Below are 16,741 nucleotides of genomic sequence, written 5' to 3' on the forward strand. Positions count from 1 at the left end.
ATTTTCTAATATTCCTTTAATTGACTACCTATAAAATAAGAGGTTAACTTTAAAATTTTGAGGCTGAAGTTGGATATTATATAAGAAATTAAAAATAAAGTATTTAAATTTTTCCTAATTATTTTAAGCTATTTAATTAAAAAGATTTAAGTTGTGGCTTTTCATTGAGTTGAGTAGGTAAAAATATAAAACTGAGCCAAGGAAAATATAATGGATTTTATAATTAGTAAAAATATTCATACTGCCTAGTTCTCAAATTTAGAGTTATATTGCTACCATATTGTGGCTTTCATCTATGGCCACTTAAAAACTCTTAAGAGAAACTATTATAAGTCCTATTTAGCTGATGGACAAAACAAAGTAATAGAGAGGTAGGCAGATCCAGCTAAAGCTATACAAATTACTGGCAGAAAAGACATCCTCAGCTTCTGATTTGGAATCCCATTTTCTAATTATTCAGAGCTATCCTTTTTCCAAGTAAAGTTTAGGTCAAGGGCATTGAATACCCAACTCACTTGTTCTAAAATGGTCCTCTTAATTACCAGTGCTCATTAACTTTATATGTCATTATTAAAGCAAGGAGGTGGGGAGGGAAGTGGAAGATGTAAAGGAAACAGGAAGTAATAAATTAATTTCTAACCAAGGTCAGCCATTCCCCAGAGCACAGAGCAATGCGTGGTAGATTGCTCCAGGGGCTTATATTGGCAGAAATGTTATTTTGACAAAGTTCTTAGGAAGTGGACAGAAAATTCTGTCAAAGATACAAAATATCCACCAGCTAAAAACTATGGTGAAGAAAGAGATTTGAGTTTAAATATTTCTCTACAAGTCCTTTCTTCTATATGTCTACTTTTTACAGAATAACTTGTAACTGAAGCAACCTATAGGGAAATAGAATGAGGTGGTCTTAGATAAGAGGAATCAGAAAGAGAAACAGAGACAGAGAGAGAGAAATGACCAAGCACCCTCTTAGTTTCCCAGCAGTTCAGACAAGCATTTTGATGTTTGTGGTCTTCTTCAAGCAGCTTTCAACCCTTGGCAGAGTCACATATTACTAAAGTCATTAGTAAATCAGTAATTCATCATTCCTCAGTTGAAAAATAAATAAAACAAACCTGTTTGACACAAGCTAATAACAGTTTGGATTGAGATACTCAAGACATAAGATTTTTCTATGTAGTCAGATCCAAAAACTTTACAGATTTTGTGCACAAGGACAAAAACACTTTCAAAGACTAAATAATCAACCTAAAACACTTTAAACAAGTGATCAAGCTTAACATAAAAGCCTCCTGATGTGATTCAAAGGAAGACACTCTCACCTGAATAATATTCTTACCAAAAGGTTTCACCTGGGTCTAGTAGCAAGCCAAGTCCAAAATGTTGGCGTGGACTCTCATAATGTCTTTGTCATGGAAAAAAAAAATCAAAAGTGGGGTTGTGGGACTATTCTAGATTAAATTTGACTGCAGGGCCTTGACCACCAAATATAATGAATGATATTTGAGAGGATCCTAGATTTGTTTAAAGAGCTATAAAAATATTTTTAATTGGGAAAACTTGAATAAGGACTACATACTAATGATATTATTTTAACAATATTTTATTACTTGGCTGTGGTAATGGTGTTTTGGTTATCGAGGAGAATGGCTTTGTGCTTAGGGGACATGTGCTGATGTATTTAGGGGGAAATGTCATGATATTCACAACGTTAAATGGTTAAGAAATAAATGTTCATATATAAAAGATAAATGTTTATATACATATGTTTATACATATATATACACATAGAATGTACATATGTAGAAATGTTTACATGTGCATTTGTGTGTGTGTGTGTGTGTGTGTGTGTGTATAGTGGGAGAGAGAAAGAGAAACAATATGACAAATGTGAAAAATTGGCAAATCTAGGTAATGTGCTGTTCTTTCGGATTTTCTATAGGCTTGACTCTTTTTTTCCCCAAAAAATGAAATAAAGAATGAACTCAAAATGGAGGCAATTATTGACCAGTAAAAAGGAATCTATTCACCAAAGGAAGGGCAGGTGGTTTTTACACACTGAGCAGTTCGTATCACGTTCCCTCTGCTTTATGTCCTTGAGTCCCAGGCAGAGGGCAACGGTGCAGTTCTCAACCCTCAGACTGGAGCCCTTCTGAAAGAAATAATGTTCAAAGTGAAAAGTCTAATCTTTTTGTTTTCACTCTTTGGTCAAGGAGATTTATTTTATTTTAAAGATTTTTATTTATTTATTTATTTGAGAGAGCACGCACACACAAGTGTAAGGAGATGGGCAGAGGGAGAGAGAGAAGCAGACTTCCCATTGTGCAGGGAGCTCTATGCTAGGCTCCAATCCTGGGACCCCGGGATCATGACCTGACCGGAATGCAGACACTTAACCGACTGAGCCACCCACGGGCCCCAGGGAGATATATTTTAAAATAGCTTTTTAATCTATATGAAATGCTGTCAGATACACTCATAATTTCTTTTTATTTTAAAGAAATTAACCAAGTTTGAGCTTCAGTTGCTTCCTCCAGGGACTAAGCAAGGAGGTTTATCATCAAAAGCAACTTAGAATCTGGCTATAGAAATTTAAATTTTCAACCTTGGAATAAATATCCAAGAGCAGTATTGTATTTGAATACATTTTTCTAATTCAAAATGTTACCCAAAAAATTAAATTAGTTTGAACATATGAACTTGACATTGTTATAAGTCAAAACCAGTTGAGTATAGGAAATTTTGTATAGCTCAATGATCCATTTTCTATTTTCTGTACAGGTCCAATTATAATAGGTGCTTTTATTTGTTCAAAAAATTATTCTATTTAAAAATAGCTTATTCAAGTTATTGAAAATCCTCTCAATCTATAGGGAGCTCTTTAATTACCTTATTTTGAACAATAAAATATTTTGAGGGAAAGACACATTCACCTGACTTGACCTCGACCAGTGCCTACTTTGGATGTTGTTAGTGGTTACCTGAATCAAATTTTTTTTGTAATCAAAAAAATGTTAACACAGATTTAGTAATTACTCCAAAGGAGTTGATTCTACTGTTGTAAATGTCTGATTTTATTTTCATTCCACTTTATTTTTATTTATTTAATGATGGTGAAATATACATAAGCATTCACATTCACTTTGTTGTGCAACCAACATCACATCCATCTCCAAAACAATTCTCATCTTGCAAAACTGAAATTCTATAACCATTTAAATCATAACTCCTCACTCCTCCCTTCCTGGATCCCTGACAACCAACATTTTTTATGTCTCTGTGAATATGACTATCCTAAATACCTCATATAAGTGGAATCATATGATATTTGTCCTTTATGATAAATCCTTGCTTATTTCCCTTAGTGTGTAATGCCCTCAAGTTTTATCTATTATAGCACATATCAAAACTTCCTGTCTTTTTAGGGCATAATAATATTCCTTGTATGTATATACCACAGTTTGTTTATCCATTCGTCCATCAATGGACATTTGGGATGCTTCCACCTTTTGGCTATTGTGAATAATGCTGCTATGAAAATGAGTGTACTAATATCTCTTTGCGACGTTTTCAATTCTTTTGTTTATATACCCAGAAGTGGGATTGCTGGATCATATGGTAATCTTATTTTTAACTTTTTTTAAAGATTTTATTTATTTATTCATGAGATACACAGAGAGAGGGAGAGAGAGGCAGAGACACAGGCAGAGGGAGAAGCAGGCTCCATGCAGGGAGCCCAACATGGGACTCGATCCCGGGTCTCCAGGATCTGGCCCTGGGCCAAAGGCAGGCACTAAACCGCTGAGTCACCCAGGGATCCCTTTATTTTTAATTTTTTGAGGAACTACTGTGTTTTTCACATTGAACCATTTATATTTCTACCAACAGTACACAATGGTTACAATTTCTTCACATCTTCACCAACATTATTTTATGCATTCATTTTTTTTTTTTTTAGAATAACCATCCTAATGGGTGTGAGGTGGTCGATTTTATTTTGAACAAAAATTTTAAAGCACTTTCGAAATGATTATGAGATCACAAATATATATCTTTGAAAAGATTTGAGGGAAAAATTATTATTAAATAATCAGGTACTCATGGCTTATAATAAAATTTACAATGACAGCACCAATCCTGAATTTTAAAATTGACAGAAGATGATGAAGCGCTATGAAAACTGTATTTGAGGAACTAAAAGGTATCTCTGAAGAAAACACCACCAATGTCAAAGTTGTGCATAAAGAATCTGAATCAAATTGTTTCATGAAATGTGTAGGTGGAAAAAAGCAGTATTTCTAAATTAATATTTTATGCATATAATTTTAAATATGTACGTGTATCTAAATAAATTATAAGTATACAATTGCCTGTTTTAATTATATCCCCAAAGTTTATATATTTAAATAGGCAAAAAAAATTGACATAAAAGTTAATGTATCCCAAACAGCCAAAAATATGAGATCAACTTATATTGGGGGCCACCTTCTATCCATGTGTACATATTTGATGTTTAATGGTGCTCAACACACTTATGACTTTCTCTCTTTGCAGAAAGAAATGGGAAGCCTGGCACATCCTCTGAGCAGAGATTACAGGTGAATTTGAAAATGACTAGCTAAATTTTTAATGGAAAATAACAGGAAGAAGTCCTACATTAGGCCCTAGGAGTCAGACTGCAAGAATATCACAAACTAATTCCTTTGAGGGGCACAGGATGTCATTATACAATATGTAGAGTAGTGGTGGCCCTGTATAGAAATAGTGGCAGGTTCATGAGAGACCACATCACAAGCCTCTGGGCACAACCAGGCTGGACTGGGCACAAGAAAGAATCAGTTAACCAGACATGGTTCTTTATTCTCCAAGAGCCTATTTTTTGAAATAGGTAAAGAAAGAGGTTCCAGAGCTTGCTGGAACCACAGCAAGCTCTGGAAGCAGAGCTTGCAAGAGCATGCTTTAGCAAGCAGAGCATGCTAAAACAAAAATCACACACACAACAGTGAAATAACAAAGAATGTATATGTTTATTCAACGAGCAAGCACTGAGTGCCTACTATATACAAGAGCTTGTGTCAGATGCAAAGAATATGAAGCTACACAGAGCAATGGTGCTGATGTCAGCAATTTCTCTGAGCACTGACTATGTGCTGGGCTTGCTCCTTTATGGTCTGTGAAGCCCTGCATGATCTGGCCCAAGGCTCCATCCTGACTTCATCTGGTATTCTCCACTGGCCTTTCCTCTTCAGCCACACAGCTCTTGGATTCTCTGACCACATCAAGGACATTCCATCCTCAGGGCCTTAGCACCTCCTGGTCCTTCTGCCTGGTGTGCCCTTTCCCAAGACATCTCCAAGACTCAATTCTTACTTCCTTCAGGCCTCTCCTCAAGTGTTACCATGTCAGAGAAAGCTTCCCTCACCACTGTATGTAAAGTAGTACATCCCTTCCCACCTACAGTAGACATGGCGAAGTACCACCTACACCCCCCCTTCAAGGCTGAAGCACTCATTCCCCCAGATGCTGAAGGTGGTGGCAGTTGATAACTCTAAGCTCTCAGCAATCCCTGGTAATTGCCCCTAGCTGAGCAGAACCACTTTCCTAGAGACAGCACATGTGGCTGATCAAAGCAGGGGTATATATGCCCAAATTCCTTGCCCCAGCTGGGGTCAATTCTGAAAGGCTATCTCAGCTTCAGCCCTCCCAGTAGGGTCAGCTGAGGTCCTTTACCTTCCCGTGCCTTTGTGCTCCCACAGCTGTTGATCCTGAGAACACTCACTGATGAGCTCCTGTCATTCTAGTCTCTGTCCCAGAATCTGCTTCCTGGGGAACCAACCTGCCACACTCCCCTCCATCATTCTTTTTCTCTCCACTCTGCTTTATTCTTCAAATAACTTAGCATGCCTGAACTTATTGCATATTTATTTGCTTATGTTTCTCTAGCTTTCTATATGTTAACTACATGAAGGCAAGGACTTTGTGTTGTTCATTGCTGTATCCCTAGAGTAACTAGAATAGCACTTGGCACATAGTAGGTGATCAAGAAATATTTGTTGAATAAGTGGATGGGCAGATGAATTAATATACACTACTAGGAGATACATATTATGGTTGTTGGCATTTTACAGTTTAGGAAATGAAAACTCAGAAAGGTTAAGTATCTTGTCCAAGGTCGCAGTGCTTGATGATTGGCGAAGTCAGTAGAAAGACTTATAAATGGGAGATTTCAATAGAATGTAGACAGTAAGATATGTGCATTATGTGCTAAGGAAACTAGAAATAAGCCAAATAAAAAGATACATTGGTGAGGCAAAGTAATTTTTTCTGCATCAAAACTTGGAAAGAATCACAGTGTGAAACTTATTTTTTAAAAAATCAAGCATAAAGAAGCATTTCATCTCTCTCGTGAAGTGGCTAAATATTCTTGATTCCAAGTAAGACCAATCAATGTCCAACCCAGCCCTTAATTCAGACCCGAAGCCATCTGAAAATTGGTATTTCTACTAAATTTTCATTTTTAACTCAAGCATCAGTTACTTGTCATTTAGCTATGATTTGGATCAAAATGGATTAATGGTAAAATTTATGTCGTTTCCTATATTCCTGGCTTCCAACGAGGCAGGAGCTCAGTGAGGATAAGAAAGGAGAATAGTCCCTTGTCATACTGAGGATTTCAGTGATACCAACAGCTGATGGATGACAAGTCTATGAAAAATGGATCCTTAAAGAAACCTCTACATTTTGAATATAAAACTCTATCTTTAGCCCGGGTGGCTCAGCGGTTTAGCACCACCTTCAGCCCAGGACCTGATCCTGGAGTCCTGGGATCGAGCCTGCTTCTCCCTCTGCCTGTGTCTTTGCCTCTCTTTCTCTCTGTCTCTCTGTCTCTCATGAATAAATAAATAAAATCTTAAAAAAAAAAAAAGCCCTCTATCTTTAAATAACTGAAGAGTTGCTTAGAAAAGTTACCAATTATTTGTCTTTTTTTCCATTTCTTAAGAAGATTTTTTTTTAATGCCCTGAGTTCCCGTGACAGAGAGAAGTGATGAAAGCCATACTATTTTTTGGAAGCAAAACAAGGAGCCTTGAGGACCTGAGTGAATAAGATGTTGCAGTGGGGATGGAAATGGGGGTTTGAAAGAAGATTTGGTGTCCTACAGCCAAGAGGCAGTCCTTACTTTCTTTTTCCCAATGAAGAAACAAGTAGCAGTCATTTTGACCCTGTGGGGGATATTTCAAAGATTACAAGTAAAAAAAAATTACAATACGGGAATGTGGAACCATAGAAGAAAATCAAAGAAGAGCACGTGAATTTCGGTGGTTTGCAAAAGGAAAGATAAAGGAAGCAAGGAGATGGAGTGAGCTACACCATAGAGAGAAAAAAAAAATAATAATGCTTTTACAAGCCTATCAAAGGGAATAGAACCACCAGAGGGAAATGTACTACTAAATAAAGGAGGAAGAGATGAGATGAAGAACCAAACTATTACAATACTTAACAGGCCACACTGCAAACTGAAGGCTCCTATGCTCACTAGAAGTGTCTGACATGATATATTTTTCTCTAATTATTGAGATCTCAAGGTTGACCATCAGGGAATTGAATTCAACATGATTAAACTTCGCTTGTTCACCATCTCCTTTCACCACAGGCTGGTTTGGAGCTGAGTTAACTTCAGATTGGGGGCAATGGGTGTGACAGTCTAGAAGTTTCAATACAAAGGTACCACTCCAGCTCTGCTCTGGTTCCTTCCAGAAGCTACTCCCTTTAGCCCACCTCTCATGTCCACCTTTCCCCATCTACAACCCAGACGGGATTACTCTGGGCCTCCTCCTTATCCTTCCATTTCACAGCTATTTACAGAGTGCCTGGTAAGTGCCATCACTGTGCTGGACCTTGACCCTGCAAAAGTGAACAGAGCAAAGGTACTACCAAACGTGGAATCACATGGAAATAGAGACATTAATCATATGATCTTATCAAGATTACATTGCAAATCATGGTGGATGCCAACAGAGTACTGTGAGTAGGTACCATGAGGGGCTCAATCCAGCCTAGTGGGTCAAGGAAACTTCCCTGAGGAGTTAAAATCCGTGCTTAGAACTGAAGGACAAGTAGTAGGAGTGAATTTGGGAGCCAGGGTGGGGCTTGAAAAGAGATGCCTGGCAGAGGAGGAAACATCCTTTGGAAAGGCCCTGAGGCCAGATGGAATGTGGTACAGGTGAGGGCCACAAGGCTGTGTGAGAAGCAAGGAAGAAATTGACACAATACAGGGCCAGAGAGGTGAATTGAGGGCCACCAAGTTGGGTTTTGTAGGTCATTTGAAAGAATTGTGTCTACTCCAAGAGTGGTCAGCAAGACTTTTAAAGGGGTGGAAAGGGGCTTGACATACCAGATATTTTTATTTATTCCAGTAAGTGGAGCCAGGATCAGATGAGACTCAGTGCAGAATTAAAATGTGGGACTCCCTGTTAAGAACTTCAAGGCTGGGGAGGTGTGGGGAGGATGGGGTAACTGGGTGACAGGCACTGAGGAGGGCACTTAATGGGATGAGCACTGGGTGTTATACTATATGTTGGCAAATTGAATTTAAATTTTAAAAAATGTAAAAAAAAAAAAAAAAAAAAAAGAACTTCAAGGCTATGACAGCAGAGCATTAAGCCAAGCACGGGGACCTGTTAAGGTCACCCAGGGTGGAGCAGCCCGTGTCCCTGGGTCATTTTGGTCACAGGTAAGTCAGGACAGCTCCGTGACGGGGCTAAGACTCTATGTTAGTCAAGCCTTCTCTCAGCTCCATGAGAAAGCAATGTGGTCCCCTCACTGCATAGTCCAAAATACTATATATAGTTTCATTTCTGGTTTCCAGAGTCTTTTGTTTTGTTTTAAGATTTATTTATTCATGAAAGACACAGAGAGGGAGGCAGAGATATAGGCAAAGAGAGAAGCAGAATCCCTGCAGGGAGCTTGATGTGGGACTTGATCCCAGGACCTCGGGATCACCACCTGAGTAGACGCTCAACCACTGAGCCACCCAGTTGTCCTCTGGTCTTCAGAGCCTTTAACCAGTAAAAAAAAAGAAGTTTTGCTGAGGTAAACCTGTGAGAAGAGCAATCAAGCTGAATGGGAGACCTGTCTTGAAGTTTTTACAACTCACAGGATGCATCCATCTCTCTCCAGAGCACTGAGCCTCTCTCTCCAGGTCAGAGTCCAGGCTAGGGGGAGGCAAGCGAGGCTCCCTGGAGCAAAATTTAAAGAGGCAATTATTCATAATGTCATGCATATGCAGGATCCATACCTGAGCCTGAAGGCCTCCTACATGCTTTCTGCCCTCAGCCTGGTTGCCTCACACGCCCCCCAGGCAGGGGTCATGACCTTCCACCAGAACCTGTGAGTCTGAAGAGTCTTTGTGAACCAGGAGACACCAAGTCACCCCTTGCTGGGGCTAGACAAAGGCCTGGGGAGTAGAAGTGGCCGTCTTTGGGTTGGGAACACTTTCTGGAATTCAGTGATGTGGAGCAGGCCCCTTGGACAAGTGAGTTTGAGCTAGGTGAAGGCCTGGGGATCCCTTCCTCCCCAGAAGGCCTGTTGGTACATTCTGCACATCGGGGTGACCTGTGTAGGCTCGGCTCAGTTAGAAACAGTTGAGCTGACTTACTTGTCTGGGAATTCAGTCAACTGCTGATATGAAAACAGCTCCACCTGTGTTAGCTCAGCCTCGTTTCGTCAATGCTGTGTTCATTTCCGTCAAATCTCAACACCACACAGCCTCCCACTCCTTTAAGTGAAGAGAAATGAAAGTGATTCTGTTGATCTTGTCTTTCTTTTTTCATTCCCCTGGCATCTCACCATTCATATCCTCCTACCTTCCTCTGACTTCCACTCACTGTCCCCTCATGTAGGTTCTGCATGCCCCAGCGACCAGTACAAAGCATCGCAGGTGGTCTCAGTGGTCTCATTTGTGCCAAGGGAAGCCCTCTGCTGGTCCCCAAGGGCTGGCTGGGCACACAGAGGACAGCTTCCTAAAGTGCAGACTATCTTCATGAAGTAGTTTGACCCTGAGCCCTGATTTTGTCTTTCTTCTATTTCTTTATCTAGGTTTTTGCTTCCCTTTTGCCTTGAAAAGTACAATTACTCCACAGCGACTGATTTTACTGATAGAAGATGGAAAGGCCGTTATTAATTTGTCCTCGCGTTAATATACTTCAGTTCTTTTCATCTTTATTACGCATCTATATCTTCCTCAGAGGTCTTGTTTACATAAAACAAGACTCTTGGATGCACAAAGTGCTTAACGAGTCTCAGCACCACCACTACAGAGCAAACGCGGTACACTCACCCTGTATAATTACGAATCATTTGACAGCATTAAAAAATGTCTTCAGCAAATGGTGCCAGGCAGCTTCTTTCTAGATTTTTTTTTATTACTATAAAGATCAGCCATAAACTAAATTATGAGCTTGGTCTATGACATTCTGGCATTAAATTCCAACAGTAAGGGCATATATCTTGAACTGGTACTCAATTACAGGCTCAGATTAACTTGACTCTTCTTCCTCTCACAAGTCCCTCCTTTCCCTCCTCCCTCCTTTCTTGTTTTAACCATTAGTAGATAAATAAGACTTCAGGTTCCTAGGCCCCTCAATTCTACTCACATCCTACTTTCTCACCAAAGATTTCCACTTCAGCAAGACTGCTAGGAGAGCCTGAGCTGCTCATCAGTGGATCTGCCTCTGAGACAGTATCATGAAAAAAGAGCTGGGAGCAAGTAGTTTCAACAATTAGTTACTGAGTACCTACTATGAACTTGTCATGGATTTAAGTGTTGATGAAAACTAAACGTGAGAGCAATTAGTTTTATCTTGGTCAGATGAGAAAGCCTATAGAGTTCAGAAGATATTTGATCTGGGATCTGAAGGATGAATAGGAGTTTGCTAGATAGATAAGGAGGAAGGAGGTGTCAGACATGTCCTTCATGTTAGACAATAAAGACATGGAACTGTGAAAGTACCCCAGGGTTTGGGAGAGGCTTCTGTAGCCTGGTATGATTGATTTATAGGATTTCTAGGGAGGCATGGCTGTATTGAAAGATGAAACTTGGAGTAAGGATGGATGGCTTGTGAAGGGACTTAGGTATATCCAGTAACAAGCTGCTTAGTTACACAGAGGTGACATGACCTCCCTTAGTCTTTGTGAATATAAGCACAGTTTCATGGGAAAATTCAAAGGTGAATAATGCAGGACAATTAATTCTTTCACACAGACATTTTATGAATATCTTCTAGATGCATGGCACTGAACTAGGCACTAAAATGGAACAGAAAAAAATGTGATTCTTGTTCTTCAGGGCTCACAATCTACCTAGGAATACACAGGTACATAAATAACTATAGCCCAAGGCAAAATGAAACAAGGGAGTGATAGAAAATGTATAAAGAAAGCAGGTGGATGGGAGTAGTGAATGCCATCTGGAAAGACTTCAAGAAGGTTGACTTGTGAGAAATGTATGTCTGAGAGGTACAAGGAATCACATAAACCTAGGCCAAGAGCATTCCAGGCAGAAGGAATGACCTAAGCAAAGTGAATTGTGTATGAGAGATCATTTTATGTTCAGGAAAAGTTAGAGTATGGAGGCTGGTTTTGAGAAGAAACATGATGGTAGAAAGATAAGCTGGGCTGAGTTTAGGGAAAGCCTTGAATGCCCTAAAATTCTAGGCTTTATCCATTAGAAAATGGATCTCAATAAAAGGTTACTTAGCAGTGATATTATATCAAAGGCATAGTGTAGGCATATATATTCCATCTTGAGAAACTACTCCTTTTGACTTAGTAATGGCTTCCAGGAATATTGTCTTGAGAAGGATTCTGGGTTCAATGAGGAAGAAATAGATTCATTTATCCATGCAGTTATATAACTAGACTAAAGAGTACTCCTTCTATTTGAATAGTAGAAAAACTCTGGGAAAACAATAGTTTAATTGTCCGTGGGCATATCTCCTTTTTATTCACCTCAATAAGATCTCAGGAATAGTGGAGCAACATTCATCAGACACTTTTATAAGAAAGCAATCCTACCTTAATCAGCTCAACAGAACTGAGACATCATTAGTTAATAATCCTGGCCAAGTCTTTTGAAGTTCAAAAGTACCATAAACACACTACAAATTGTTATTAGTAACAAATGGAGGAGAGACATCTTTCCAGCACCCAACATAAAAGACCAACTAGCAAGTTTGAAGATTCTATTTCTCATTCACTCCAGCTTCTCACGGCATTGTGTCAGCTGATGTTAAGAGCAGCTCTGCCTTTCCTGAATATCTGAGGACATGGAATAAGCAGGGTCGGGTGGCTCTAGAAAACACTGGCATCATTTGCCAAAAACAAAAAGAAAATAACCCAGACCAGCTGGGAAACCTTAGGAGAAGATAATAATGGGACAGAGTCCCAGAATCTTTGAGATGGGAAATTGAGCTGATTGTATTCTAAGGTCTAGATAAGGAGTCCTTAATCAGAGACCAGAGGATCTCCTCTCCTGAAAGGATTTCATGGATGAAATTTGAGGGGAGGAATCTTTGTGCTTGGATGAGAAGTAATTTATATCTTTATTTTCAGTGACCTGTAATTGAATATGGCATTCCCTTTCTTTATGAAGGTAATCAATAAACTATAGTGGCATTAGCGGTACCTGTGATTTTTTTCACTAATAGAAATCAGAGTTATTTTCATGTCATATTTACAGTAGCTGCAGATATCCTAAAATATTGTTTATGGCAATGAATATTTTGAGTTATGGTAGTTAGACTCAGTAATGGATCATGTTAAGTGTTAATAAAGAAGTGCATATATCACTATATCAGAAATGTAATTATATCTATATCTATATGGTCTATTTTTTAGAGCAGTTTTAGGTTCACAGCAAAATTGAACAGAAATTACAGAGTTCCTATATACCGCTGTCTCCTGCCCAACACATACATAGTCTCCCCTACTATCAACATTCCCCACTAGAATAGTACATTTGTTGATACATCATTGAAACTACAGCAACATATCATTGTTATCCAAAGTCTATAGTTTACAGTAGAATTCACTCTTGGTGCTATACACGCTATAAGTTTTGACAAACGTATAATGGCATGTAGCCATCACTACAGTATTATACAAGGTAGTTTTACTTCCCTAAAAATCCCCTGTAATCCTACTATTCATCCCTTCCCACTCCCAAACATATCTGTGGTTTTAATAAATATTTTGATAACTATTTTACTACAATTGTCTTCTTTTTAAAATTCTATGTATTTTATGTCTTTAAAATTTCTGAGAAGGAGTCATTGGCTTCACTAGACTCCCAGAGAAGGTAAGGAGGAAATCAGTTGAAGAGCCCTGTGGTCTTTCTCTCTGTTCCCACGATCTCAGGGGTGGGGTTTCCTCTCTCTTACTCCTCTAGCAAGCAGGCTTTCTTCTATCTCACCCTTGGTAGACCTCCCAAACCTCCTTTTTTTTTTTTTTTAATTCTTATTTATTTATTCACGAAAGACACAGAGGAAGGCAGAGACATAGAGGGAGAAGCAGGCTCCATGCAGGAAGCTTGATGTGGGACTCGATCCTGGGACTCCAGGATCACGCCCTGAGCCAAAGGCAGATGCTCAACTGCTGAGCCACCCAGGTGTCCCCCATACCTCCTTTTTAATGTAAAGCAGTTTAACTTTGTCCCAGTCATTTTATCTAAACTCGCATACTTTATACTGAGACTGAGGAACTTGTTAGTGATTAGCAAACAACAAATTCTCTGGTTACCAATATCCACTCTCCTTAAAAGCAGTGGGAAGTTAGTTTTTTTCTTTTGTCATATGTTCAAGTTACAAACTAGAGGCTTATTAGATGTCCAGCACTGGAGCAGACCATTGTACACTTTACCAACTCCATGAAGAGTACTGTGAAGAACTCGCAGTTCAAGGGCACCATCTTTCTAATTTCTTCCAAGGATATCTTTGTATCCTTTGTAGAAAGGCACCTGGAAAGTGGTAGCTTGCTCATCCCTTAATTCAGTTCTTCCTCCATCTGGAGCACCCCTTTCCCATCCTACTGGCCTTGTCCTTCTGTCTCATAAGTAACATCCTTTTCTTTTCTTTTCTTTTCTTTTCTTTTCTTTTCTTTTCTTTTCTTTTCTTTTTTCTTTTCTTTTCTTTTCTTTTCTTTTCAAGATTTTATTTATTCATTCATGAGAGACACAGAGAGAGGGAGAGAGAGGCAGAGACATAGGCAGAGGGAGATGCAGGCTCCATGCAGGGGGCCCATTGTGGGACTCAATCCCAGGACTCCAGGAGCATGCCCTGAGCTAAAGGCAGACGCTTAACTGCTGAGCCACCCAGGTGTCCCCGTAACATCTTTTCAAGAAGATATTTGTTGGCTAACCCTCCAGGCACCATCTCCTTTCTACTGACCTAACATTTACTATATTGTATTACAATTGTTTAATAATAATGGCTGAGACTTATTAAATATCTATCTACCATATGGCAGGCATTTTTTCTTCATCATCTCAATGGTGTTGTTTTTTTAAAGATTTTATTTATTTATTTGAGAGAGAGAGAGAGTACATATATGTGTGTGGGGTGGAGGTGGGGGTGGGGATGGGGGTGGGAAGCAGAGGGAGAAGCAAAGCAGACTCCATGCTGAGGGAGGCGCCTTACTCAGGGCTCAGTCCAGAACCCTGAGATAATGACATGAGCTGAAGGTAGATGCTTAACCAACTGAGCCACCCAGGCGCTCCTCAACAGGGTTTTTCTTAAATGTTTAACATGTGCTGCATTGTAGTAGCATGTGCTACATGTTATAGTAGTACAAAATCATTATAAATCTGATATTTACAACAGCCTTAATAATTTTATAATCATCCCTAGTTCACAGATGAGGAACATATGACCCAGAAAGATTCCATAATATTTCAAGGATATACAAACTTGATCAGCTTGATTTTAAACTCTATATCAAAATCTGAAATTTGAATATTGAGTATTTTATGACATTAAGGAATTATTGTTAACTGTTCTTTTAGGTATGATGATAGTATGATTTTTTAAGTCCTTAAAAAAGTCCTTTTAGAGATATATTCAAAATATTTATTGATTTAAAAAATCAAATAATACTAAAGTCAGTATACCATATCAGCCTAGGTATTCCATCAGTGCACATCCTCAGGATCACTGTAGTTTAGAAAGAACCTAATCCAATGGCCAGAGCAAGGTCTTTCCCTAATAAGCTTTGTGATCTTGGATGAGTCACATTATTTCTTCCTTTTATAAATGAAGAGGCTTGGCATGATGCTTTCTAGTGCCCCATTCAGACAAGGTAATAGTTATTTGCTTCTGTCCGTAGGACAGTTCATAGTTGGTTCTTTAATGGAGTGTAGACTGTAACCAGAAATGATCCAATCTGCCTAGGTTTAGACATAATCAAGACATCTTATTCTACACCAAAGGCCTTGATAGTCAAATGTCTTATGGCATTTGTATTTATTTTATAAGCAGTAGAATGCTTTCTTCAAATGAGATATTATATAGATACCTAATTCATAAAACCTCTAAAGAGAGTTGCTCTGACTTAAATGACAGCTGAGAATCCCCTAAAATAGCATCTTCTAAAAACTCACTCATCTATGCCACTCAGAAACTGCTTTAATGGTTTATATTTATTTATTAACTTGTCTAACTCTCCTATCATCCAAATAATATGGATACCATTTGAAGATGAGATGAGGAAACGAAGCACAGGGAGATTAAGAAACAAGTCCAGTTTAGGGGTACCTAGGTGGCACAGTTGGTTAAGCATCCAACTCTTGGTTTTGGCTCAGGTTGTGATCATAGGGTCATGAGATTGAGCCCCGAGATGCGCTCTTCATTCAGCAGAGTCTGCTTGAGACTCTCTACTCTTCTCCCTCTGCCCTACCTCTGCTCTCTCTCTCTCTCTAAAATAAGGAAAGGAAGAAGGAAAGAAAGAAGAAAGAAAAGAAAGAAAGAAAGAAAGAAAGAAAGAAAGAAAGAAAGAAAGAAAGAAAGAAAGAAAGAAAGAAAGAAAGAAAGAAAGAAAGAAAGAAAAGAAAGAAGAAAAAAGAAAAGAAAAGAAAAGAGAAAAGAAAAGAAAAAAGAAAAGAAAAAGAAAAAGAAAAGAAAAGGAAACTTGTCTAGTGTCACGAATATAGAAAGTATATGAGCTGGGATTCAAACCTGGGCAGCTGATTCTAGAACCTATACTATTGCTGCTATACTACATCCCTCTCTAAGTAGTTACATTTATCTTCCATTATAAGTTCTTTGGAAAGGGTAGGGGTATGTAACTTTGTATTCCCAGTGCCCCATCTGGTATCAGTCAAGAATAGGTGTTCAGTAAGCATTTGTAGAATGAATGAAATTTATTGGACACTTTTCAGAGGATAAATCAAAGCTCATTAAACTTTATAGATATGGATGGATAGTAGAGATCAAACTAAATTCTTTATTTTAAAAATTAAAAAACTGAAAATTTAAGTGACTTGCCCAAGACCAGCTAATTAGTAACAGAACCAGAACTAGGTCTCTTGACTTGTAAATCACTACAAGAATCAAAATGATAAAGGGATTGGATTAACCAATGCCTACATCTCTTTCCGTCTTGACGAGATGGAAAAAATCCATACTTTTTCTAATCATGAGGTATTGATCACTAGGAAAGTGGGAAACATTGTCCCAGTCATACTGTAAAGCT

At 38.6% G+C, this 16,741-nt stretch overlaps 1 protein-coding gene across 10 annotated transcripts in view; it reads right to left on the bottom strand.

Annotated features, from left to right (window-relative positions):
- LOC100687917 (eukaryotic translation initiation factor 1-like) overlaps positions 1-16,741 on the bottom strand; it is a 140,979-nt gene that overhangs the window by 11,582 nt on the left and 112,656 nt on the right. For 4 of the 10 annotated variants that reach the window (XR_005382701.1, XR_005382698.1, XR_005382700.1 and 1 more), the window contains exons 6-7: positions 9,657-9,776; positions 2,031-2,152 (exon numbers count right to left, since the gene is read on the bottom strand). The exons of 4 other annotated variants lie outside the window; for them this stretch is intronic. The gene's annotated coding sequence lies outside the window, so the exon portion shown is untranslated. Of the gene's footprint in view, positions 1-2,030; positions 2,153-9,108; positions 9,238-9,656; positions 9,777-16,741 lie in introns of those variants that run through there. 2 more of the 10 variants (XR_005382703.1, XR_005382697.1) reach the window with 2 other exon arrangements.

This window comes from Canis lupus, chromosome 32, assembly GCF_011100685.1.
Source record: "Canis lupus familiaris isolate Mischka breed German Shepherd chromosome 32, alternate assembly UU_Cfam_GSD_1.0, whole genome shotgun sequence".
Classification (NCBI taxonomy): domain Eukaryota; kingdom Metazoa; phylum Chordata; class Mammalia; order Carnivora; family Canidae; genus Canis; species Canis lupus.